The 11,739-nt window shown below is 34.5% G+C and overlaps 1 pseudogene; it reads right to left on the reverse strand.

The window, feature by feature from the left end:
• Window positions 1-6,583: 6,583 nt before the first annotated feature.
• Window positions 6,584-11,234, reverse strand: LOC114310097 (putative caffeine synthase 4; annotated as a pseudogene).
• Window positions 11,235-11,739: the final 505 nt, after the last annotated feature.

The following is an 11,739-nucleotide window of genomic DNA, read 5'->3' on the forward strand; positions in this document are numbered from 1 at the left end:
GATGATCTAGGCAACTCCGTGTGCCTAGATGATGTCTCGTATGTGTGCGAGGGCCGATAGGTGCTTCCCCCAGTACATGACCTCTTAGTTCTCGTTCTCTTAGACATAGAGTAACGAGTCCTGGAAATCCTTGATTGAGTGTCGCATGTTCTAAGGCTCTTACTTTCTGCTTGCGATGGTGTGGTATGCCTATCATGATCCTCTGAGTGGTGAGGGGGCGTGTTGCCTTTGCGCCCCTCTCTTGTCGCCACCCCTTTTCCTTTTATCTGGCACTTCATTGACTCCATGTCTGCCGCCATCCTCCTTATTAACTCGTCCTGCTCCTTCACGCGATCCTCCAGAACATGAGGGTCCATCCTCCGCCTCTGTCGTTTAGGACTTTGAGAGCGACGGGGGCTGCCAGCCCGCCTCCCCCTTGCATCGCTCCGGGGGTTCTGTCGCTGGGGCTCTATATCCGCCATGGGTGGGATAGAAGGTAAACCTTCGCTCCACCCACCCCCCTCTAGGGTTTGTCCATCGATAGCAGATTACGGAAAATCCTCATTGTGCGCCATTGGTTTCAACTAAAGAGGAAAACTCGATCAAAAGGTTTTGTTCTTTGTGTATTCCCACAGTCGGCGCCAATTGTACGAGCACGAAATAATCTTCTCGTATAATCCTGTTGATCAAATTTGCGCTTCCTCCAAACGTCGTCGCTTTACTCCCTGAAAACACAAACGTGAGCTAGCCGGCGGGTGTGTGCCGGATACCTCTTCGATGCCTAAGTCAGCAAGATAGACAAATAGACAAAAGCTCTGTGTATTTGAGAATCAAAGTTGTGATACCTGTACATAGGCTCTGTTGTGAGCTTTTATAACTTTTGTCTGGCACAATCCTAGTAAGACTCTTATTCCTCCATGTAGAGTCATCCTAAGAATCACACTCCTGAAAGATAATGGTTATCCTTCAACACCCCCTTACTGCTTAAACCAAGTGAGATGGTTTTACCCTGGTTGGATAACAGTATGATCGAGCTAACACTAGCCCTTTGTCATACTCAATCCAGTGCCTTCACATGTACCACATAGCTTGGCTATTGTTCACTTGTACCTCGGTTTTGGCTGTCAAGACCGAGCTAACTACAACAAGTTTTGACCGAGCTAACAAGAGCAAGGTCCACCACAAGAAGCCCAAATATCTCGGCTTCGAATACTATGATCGAGATAATTATCACCACTCCGACCGTGGTGACTGTAACCACTTGGACCGAGCTAACACTAAGGTCTACTTCATTAAGCCCTGTTTACCACGGCCCATAGAACGGCCTGTTACTACGCCTGGGCCTAGCTCAACCCTAATGCTCATAAAAACTCCCTCTCAAGATTAATTATAACACATTCAAAAGAAAAGAATAAGGTACCTAATTGAAGAATAAATCTTCTATTACAGCAGCAGATGAAGACCTGCAGTACACCAGGATCCCATATGCATAATAAGCCCCAAGCAGTTCCTTCAACATCAACTGACATGAATTCCATCCTATCCCTGGCCCATAATTCCTTTACCTCGTTTTCTAACATAAATGTTTTCTTTGTCTCTTGGAAAAGAACAATGTCAACCCCTCTAGCTTTCAATATGCTTTTTATTATACTCTTTTTTTCCTTCCTTCCCAAACCCCTCACATTCCACTTCATCATTAACCTTTATCACTGACCTCTAACCCCCAAAGCTACACTTTAAACTAGAACATCAGTACCCCCTCCCCATTCTTGCTCTATCCTTTGCTTCTAGCTCCATAATTTTTGACATCATTTCCTTTTCATTACCTTTGTAATTTACTCACAATAATTTTCCCAGTTGTAGAGTTTCATGAGCCTCTTTAAGTATTTTTCCTCTAGCCACTCCACTGGCCGATGATGAGGAAATAGATGCTACAGGGGCTGCTCTCCATATTGCCCCTTTTGGGTCCAATTTACTTGATGAAGCTCCTTTGTAGCCATATCTTTTTGCAAGCTCAAGATAACCCTTCTTTATCTCATTAATCTTTTTACCACTTGATTTTTGAACTACACTCTTTCTCCCCCCCCCTTTTTTTTTTGAATCTCTTTACTTAATCATATTGCATCACCATGGGTCTGTGATATGTTTGAACAGATCAACATAGGCCCTAATACACTTTTAAGCCCACACTAAAAATCAGACTTTAAGCCCTGGGCTTGCACCTCCACCCTTTTCTCTTATTATCTAACCCATCTCTTCGGACCACCTCGTTACCTAGGCCTAGCTCCACCTCTAACTCCACCCCAGGCTTAAGTAAACTAGAGCTACTTAAACTTCTGACAAAACCATGCGTGATAGCCTGATAAGAACTTTTATGATTTTCCAACTCACAGTCGTTGCCTATTTTCCCAACTACCTTTATAATGACTTATGCCCTCCTCTCGAGCTCATTACCAACCGACTCTGCCACCACCATTTCAGTTCTCCTAGGTAACTCCTTCTCCACCTCATCACTCCTCCTAACTCCACATGACATATCCCCTTCAGATACGGCCTGAGGCTTGTCTAGCTGCCGTGCAAACTCATCAACCCAGTCATCATCTACTTCATCCTCATCTCTTGCCTTTTCCCCAACTCTCATCTTCTCACCATTATTTGTACTACAGATTTCTTCCCCACCATACTACTTTTGGCAGTTACACATCTTCACCATGAGATTTGATAACCCAAATTGTTGTTCCCACACTCTTACCGAATGAGCAGAACCTTTGCATTCCAGATTAATAACTTTGTTGATTGGCTCCATACACCTGGTTACAAGTTGAATGCTTGTCAATACAGATAACTTCGTCCCAAGTACTCTCAATTCTATTCAATGTGGTTCTATTCCATAGATTCCATGGTAGTTCATAGTAGCATAACCACACCTTACGTTCTTTGACTCTAACAAGACCCGGTTCCTACTTCACTATTTCTTCACACCAATTCTGTACCCATTCCTTTATGGTCCCCATATTTGTTTTCCTTTCCTCATTTGATTTGAATGTTAACAACACATCCCTACCCCCTCCATCCCTTACCAATATATTCTCTATAACCCTTTCCTGAATTTCTCCTTTAAGATTAATGTTGGCATATTTTGATTTAAGACGAACCACAACACTGTCATATGGCCATCCATTTCCTATTTCCTCGGCCTTGATTGTGATAATTCCTCCTTCCATGATGCTAGTGTTCTTAGTGACCTCAGTATAAGATCTAATTCCTATTGCTGGCTGCCAACCACTGCTTCTACCCCTTCTATTATTGAAAGGGCCTTTTGGTTTAGGTTGATTGTGACGCTTGTCCTCCAGAATCTCCTTGCCATAATCTGCATGCTTCACTTCTAGCTGCGTGTTCTCCATCCATATCCCATTTGCCTTTTGCGTTGCTATTTCTGCTGCCACTTCATAATCATATCTGACAAAAGCAAATCTAGTATTCTTCACTTTCCTTCTCTTCTGTGGGATGTATAAATCCTTCACCACACCAAACTTCCTGAAAAATGTCGAACACCATCTTTGAATTCATAGAGCTTGGTATAGTATGCGCAAATATTGTGAACTGTCTTCCATTAGCTTCCTTTCTCCATCGCTTTGACTGAAGATTTTTTGTAACTATCAGAACCTCAAATCCCGTCTTTTGACAAAGAAGATCCTGATTGGAAATTACTTGCTATTTAGATAGATGGTGTTGAGTCTCTGAACAATATTTGGCTGATTGGGATGACCAACATGAAGGATTTTCATACTTTCATTATAGTATTGCAACAATTCAATTTTCACCTCAAAGATTGCTTTCTAAGTTGGTTTGATCACCACACATGTAATTTTTGATGTAATGTAAAAGGGAAATTTTAAATAGAAAATATATATTTAATATTTTTTATAACATAGATAGAAAATATATATACAAATATTATTTTGGTATATTTATTAAAAATTTTAAATTTTAATTAAGAAATAATTTTTTTATATAAATATATCTGATATCTATTATATCATTATTAAAGTATATTTATATCTCAAAAATTATTTAATGTATTTTTAAACACTGAATTGACACATGTAATTTTTGATGCAATGTAAAAGGGAAATTTTAATATACACCCGTGTAAAATGGGTGTATCATATGCACCCCTAATTATGCAATTTTCTTCTTTAGTTATGACAAATTTTCTTTTTTAATTATGACATTACTTTAGTTATTACTCGTGAATTCTTTAGTTATGACTCATGTTGGGCTTAGTTATGATATTTTATTTTATTTTATTTATTTTTTATTTTTTAGTTATGACTCAAAAAATTAAAATTATGCCATTCTTTTTCTTAGTTATAAGGTGCACATGATGCACACCATTTGAATGTGTGCACCATAGTGTTTCCCAACGTAAAAATATGCATTGAACACACACATGTATATAATTTTCTTTTTATCTGTATCAAACTAAATTTTCTTTTTTTATTAATAAATGTGTCGTAATATATTGACGCCTAATAAGTTTTTAAATTTTTAGAGGTCACATTTATTATTTAGTTTTTAAAAATATAACAAAAAATTTAGAAGTAAATATTTTTAAAATGCGAAATTATATAAGACTAAAGTTACATTGAAATTTCCTTTTAAAATTTTTTTTACTTTCAAATTAGAAATGAGTTAGAAAAGCCTTTTTTTTTTTTTGACATTTTATTTTGAAGATTTTAATTTTTTTTGTCTCTTTTTGCAATTGTTGTTGCTGGATAGGTCATTTCATGTTTGTTCCAATTAATGAGATTGTGCTTGCTGTATTCAAGATTTGGAATTTGAACTTTGGATGATGTCTGGCCATGAAAATGATCTATGAATGAATGTGGAGGTGAGGTCTACTACATTAAAAACAATAATGACACATAATTTTCTAAGCAAATTTGATATAAAAATTTAGTTATATCTTGGCATTACTCAAAAAATATAATCTCTAGCTTCTTGTGATTAAATTTTCTTACTTTGAAAAAATATCAAACAAAACCTCTTCAAATTTAGGATTTCATTTTTTTAATCTTTTGCTAAGATTATTATTATTAGAAAAAAAAAACCTAAAGTTTGACTTCTGTAACAAAGGAAATACTACCTTATTAATTGTTTGAATTGTTTTGATCAACGAAAAAAGGTGCAATGGATGCTGAGGAGGAGAAACCAATAGAAGAAGTGGTTCCAGAGGTGAAGCAAGAAGAGGCTGCCGATGTTTCCTGGCATTGAAGGTATTGCGGACACGGGTGGTTCTTGGCGACAATGAAGCCTGAGCGTCTGGCGATTATGGAGCCTGAGTGTCTAGCGATTATGGAGGCTGAGTGTTTGGCATTGGTACAAGGTGTTTGGGATAGGGCATGGGGTTTTTGAGACAAGCGTGGGGTTTATGTGTTTTTGAGACAGGCAGTGTAACAGTGTTTTAGGTATAGGGCTCAAGAGTTTGGTTTTTTGTTTTAATTGTCTTTTAAAATATAAAATCGTGAGGTTAAGGGGTTGGTTGTAAAGTGCGAGCAGCAGAAGTAGGGGAGTGAGTTTTTACTCTTTGAATCTCTCTCAATGCATTTTTTTCCCTTGCACCTTTAAATTTCGTGTTTTTAGTAAAAAAATTTCTTTGCCAATCAAAAAGAAAAAAAGAAAAAGAAAAAAGTGCAACCAATTGTATTAGTGAACAATGGAATATTATATCAAAATAATAGATCAATACAATCCAGAATGTTAGTGTAAATATAATATAGCTGTCATTCATTAGTTATACATGTAAAGTAAAGTAAATTGTAATGTTTATTATTTCTGCTTTCTGTGCAGCATCCTATGTACAACACTCTCCTCTCTATAAAAGAGAGTGAGCTTGCTTCTCTTTGAATATACTGAATATAAAACATACTTCATTCAATCTCTCTCTCTCTCTACCAAACTTACACAGAACAATAAGAAGGAACAACCAGCAACACTGCATCCACATTGGAGAGGTTCCAAAATTGGCAGCAAAGCATAAGAGACACTGAAATAAAATAAAAAACTCACAACTATTTCAAATTAAAGCATCAACATATAAAAATCTATCAATTCTAACCTTTGAAACCCCTCGTCACCTGTTTTCCTCTACATCTGAATATGAGTTTCTTTTTCTCTTTCAAAAGACTCATAGACAAATAAACTTAACGTGCACAACCATGATTTAATTAATAAAATGCTTATATGTGACTTTGATACTAATGAATAAATATTTCAATTTGAGATTTAAAAAGGGAAAAAAATTCTTCACAAGAACGTTATAACAAACTCATAATAATTTCATTACAATAATTGGAGGAGACATTATTTTTAGCAAACAATCACTAATTCCATACATACACAAGGTAAAGAAATTGAAATTTCATTTTCAACTTCTCATTTCTTCCCAGCATTACGATTTGGGTATCCCAGATTCAAATCAAGAAAACATTCTCTCTCCACACGAGCAAAGAGCTTTATATATTTGACCCTTCTCAAATCTTGTTGTGCAATACATTGGCACAACCCTCTAGTAGCATATATGTGGTGGGGAATACAATTTATTTCACAACATTAAAAAACTATCCAACAATCTTGGAAAGCACTAGAATGATACTTGTGGTCTTCGGTTTCTTTGCTTCCAAATCTGAAACTACAATGTGAGTGAACTTGTCATATAGTTTGTTCATGATTTCATATCCAAACTGTTTTGAGATTATAGGTTCTTTGAAGGCCCTGACAGCCTTGGCAAGCTTTTCCCCTCTAACCCATTTATCCTTCTCTTGCATGTGTGAGCTATCAAGTTCAAGCCCCTGCATATGATCAATTGTGAATGATCCTTCTCTCTCCACTATATCTTCACTTCCTCAAGTGATGGAGTATAGTAAGGTACATTGAAGGTGTCTAATTTATCTTCATCTATCAATCCTTATTATCACGAAGGAAAGAGAGAAAATCAATAGATAGGAATAAATAAAGCAAATAATTTTATAGTGCTATGCCAAATATATACATACAAATGATGTGATAAGTATTGATTTTATCATTTTAAAGGAAAAGACTTATCAAGATGACTTATTTTTTCAAAATGTTGGGGAGAAAAATTAAACAAAAAATTAATTATTTTGGACACATCTGTAACACTGTTTTTCATGATCCGAAATAGTTGTAAAGCTTTAAGATTCCAACTGGTTTGAGCACCAGACTCTTATGCTGTGTTTGGTTGGGGGATTTGACGAAGGATTTGGAAAGTGAAATGGAAAAAGAAGGTGAAATGCGAATAAAATACACCTACATTTCACCTAATTTTACACACATTTTCATTTTCTTTTTCCAAATCTCTTCCCAAATCCCCAACTAAACACAACATTAGTACATTTTTTAGTAATGAATATTTTAACTTCGGAGAGTAAAAAATGAGTCACTGTGATAACAAACTTATAATAATTTCATTTTAACTCTGATTAAAGCGTAGTTTATATATATGAAATGCTTTTTGAGAGTAATGAAGAATACTTATTTTTGTAAAATGCTAATAACTATTTCATTTTAATTCAATCAAGGAATAGTTTATATATGTATGTAAAGAATTTTGAGAGTAATGAAGAATGATTGAAACCAATTTTGAGAAACGAGAAATTTTGCACAAAAAATATATAACAAGCAAAATCAGACCTTTGTGGACAGCACCTAAGGGAATTGTTGGTTTATATTTTGCATGTTTTACCATTTTTAGGCCTAGAAAAATTGTGTTCTAGAGGTATGTAAGAGCTTGTGAACATCAAATGAAGACATTTAATGGTAAAGAAGTGTTAAAAATTGCATCTACCTGTGAAGCCAATTCAGCAATGGCTATAGCTAATAGTTCCCAAGTGAAGCAGCTCTCTATCTTTGAAGGATCAGAAGATTTCCTACCGTGAAGTATCAACACCATACAACCATTTGGAACCGCCTCTTGGGATCTAGCGTTGAGAAACATTGTGAAATCTTCATGAAATTGAGATAAGTAGGCTTCTCTTACAACATGAGGGCTTGTCATTGATATGTAAATCTTCCCCTTGTTTAATGCCAAGCCTTCTTTGCTTCCGAGTCCTTTTGGTGCCTTTTATTTCATCAAAGTAACCATTGAAATGGTTAGTGTGCAAGCTTATTACACATCAAAGGCAAATGGGTCATATGAAATAAGTAGTGCAACTTATACAAGCAGTACAACGATATTACATTAACAAAAAGAGAGTAGGATCAAAGCATCATTCATTGCTTAAGAAGCACATCCAATTAAGTTGGTACATGCTCCAAGCCAATCATGTGAAAATTCCAGACTTTATGAGATTTTCCATAAATACTAGGAAAAAAGATCTACTAAAGTACCAAAGACGAACGAGACTCCCAAGCTGGGACGTCTAGCAGAATGCTTGGCCTCCTACACTAGAAGCGACATGGAGAAAGATCTTTTTACACGTGTTTATCTTACCCATTTTTCTAAGTCTACAAATTTTGAATAATTTTATAATTTTTAAAAAACTTTTATATGTATCCATACAACAAATACAAATAAATACATATAGTACCTGTCATATAGTTAGAGTAAATATTGATCTTTCTCTAGTGACATGGCATGGTCAATGAAAATTATTCATGTCCCCGTCGCAGTATGTGGCCAACATCTTACTCCTCTGCTCATATTGTGATGGGAATTAACATAGGATAATTTGATAAGTACAAGGTTAATTACTAGTTGAAACAAATGGACGTAGAAACTTGAGAAAGCCAATGAACACTGTAAGAGGAATGAACTAAATGCAAGCTGTTACCAGGAAAAAGCTGGCCATGGAAAGACCCCGGTACTCCCATCACATAACAAGAAACTTCCTCACATTTGTTACCAAAAACATCCTTAGACGACAAGCCTTTGAAGAGGGTATTGAAATCGTTTCCAGGAAGATCATTCAAGTAAACCTGAAGTTCTAGTGTTTCACAATTCAATTCCCTGCATTTCTTTTCCACCATTCTCTTGATCGTAGAAATCACTGTGAACGTGTTTGGACTCGCTACACAACCCAAGTCCGCTGCGTTAAGAGCTTGAAGAAGGTGGAAATCTTTGGAGAAGAGAGTTTCAACTGCAATTTCTAGCACTGACATTGTCATTGAGGCCACTTTTTGCTGCAAGAGAGAACAACTTCTGAGTTTGTTCCCGAAAAAGTTATATAATCTGAACACATATCACTAAGGGCATGTTGGATTTACAGGATTAGAGTATGAGATTCGGATTATTAATTTGTGGGTTCGATAATCCTATGTTTATTTTAAAATTTTGTTTCAAGATTATTAATATAATGAATAATTAATCTAACAAATTTATAAGATTATTAATAATGGGTTAGGGATGAGATTATATATCTTTAGCTGAGAAACAAAATAAAAGGACACTTTTACCCTTGACTAAAAATTAAAGCAATTTTTATTTTTATATAGTTTAATATTTTAGAAGGCTAAAAATAATTTTTTAAAATTTAAAAATATTTTTTGATATTTATTTTATCAATATAGTTCATATTTAAAAAAAAATTAAAAAACAAACCAAACATGGCCTTTGTATTTTGTATTTTTATTTTTCTTTTATTTATTTATTTATAATTTTTTTTAAAACCACATTTATGAAGAAATTTTTGATGAAATAAAGATTGTGAAGAAACGTTGATGAAAGGTAAGATTGGAAATGAAAATAAATATAGTTATAATCCTATATTCATATATTTTCTTATCCAATGCAAATCAAACAATAGACAATGGAATAATTTATCATACTAATCCAATTGGATAGTGAATATCACACAAATTTGATGAGATTAGTAATATCTTCACTATTAATCTTGTGAATCAAACATGGCCTAAAAGTATTAAACTGTATTGTAGATTTAAACTTGTATGATGTATGTCAAATTTAAAATAAATTTGGTTCACACATGTCATTATTTAAGTACTTTTTTTGGTGTGAATGATAGAGTTGTTACTTATCAAACTAAAGATTCGCATTTTTTTTCTTTTTTTGATCGGCAAAGAAAACTTTATTGATAAAAAATAACCGAATTACATCAATAAAGAGGAGCTTGGAGCTAAAATAAGCTCCAACCGAATTACATCATTAAACTAAAGATTCACATTTTTTTTTCTAAATTTATAAATATTGGAAAAAAACAAAATTATTTATAAAAATACTACACATTTTGCAGACTATTTAGGAAATTAGTGCATTTTTTTAGGATCTTATTTTCAAAATGCAATTTCAATATAAAATCGCAAGTTAAAAATATGATTTCATTGTGATATGACCACCCCAAGCATCCACTAGCATTGCATAGGGTGCCAACGTGGCATGTTGAAGACACGATTTCAATACTGCAATGTCTTATTAAAATTATGTTTTTAACATGCAATTTCACATGTGATTGTAATATGCACATTGTGACAAATTAGCTGAATAACTAAATTGTAAAACAATAATACAGGTTCTGGAGTGTCGTTTTCCAATTTCACTCCAAACGATCTATTTTTAGTCTTTTAAGTACATATGAGTTTTAGAATTTGCTTGTAATTCTCTAATCGGGAGTTCTATCAATGTCACATATGATCCATTGATATCTATTTTTTGTTTATTAAATTCATTAAAAATAAACATAAAATCACAGACAAAAATATTATAGAGTGACATGAATCAATTCATATCAGTGACTTGTCGTGTCATGCAATTATCAATGATTTATTACGCCATTCTATCTTAATGATATGAATATAATTTAAATGACTACAATTTTTAACCATCAACGATTTATTTTTATTGTCGGTGACTTATCAAGTTGTCCTATTAGTAACATGGCTACAGTTCCTATTGTAGTTAAAATTAAAGGAATAAAGTTTAATCCACAATTATTTTAGTGAGTGAAAAAAAAGGCACAACCTAACAATCCAATAAAACTTCAAAACTGTTATTTGATTAACAAAATCTATAACTTTGATACAAATTGCAAGTTATAACAATCGTTGAGTTAGCAGAAATTTTCAAAGAAGTGAGAATTCGACATACCATGAACATGAAGAGTAATGCTACTATACAAATATACAAACATTTTCTTATTGCGAAAGAAGAATTTTGTGCATAACTACTTTCTCCTTCTCCTCCGTTCATGAACAACGCTTCTTTCACCTCCATCATCTCTCTCTCTCTATCTCTCTTTCTTTCTCTCAGGTTGTGTGTGGTGCCAACTGCAACGACAATGGCTTCTTCCTTTATTATTTGTTTTTTTTTTCCTCTCGACTTTGTTGCATCAATTTTAGGTATGTGGTTACAACCGTGCTGGGGACCTCCAGTGGGGGTGACCCCTAATACCCCAGTCCACGTGGAGGGCTGCAAATGGCAGGAAATTTTTTTTTTTTTTTTTGAACAATCAGACCCCACTGGGGGTCCTAGGGGTCACCCCCAGTGGGGGTCTGATTCATTTCTCATGTGGTTATAAGCTAATTCCTAGTCTGCTGTCAGTTCTCTATTTTCGATTGGTCTAATGTGGTCGGCCACTTTGTCCTTTATGAAAGAACGTTGGATGTGATTGCGTTTCAATTATTTAGGAGTGTTTTGAGAAATTGATAAAAAAAAAAAACTATTTTTTTGGTTTTTTTAGTCTTTTTTTTTTTTTTTGTGAGTAAAAAATGTAAGAGGTGATA

This window comes from Camellia sinensis, chromosome 1, assembly GCF_055761805.1.
Source record: "Camellia sinensis isolate YWXY chromosome 1, ASM5576180v1, whole genome shotgun sequence".
In the NCBI taxonomy this organism is placed as follows: Eukaryota; Viridiplantae; Streptophyta; class Magnoliopsida; order Ericales; family Theaceae; genus Camellia; species Camellia sinensis.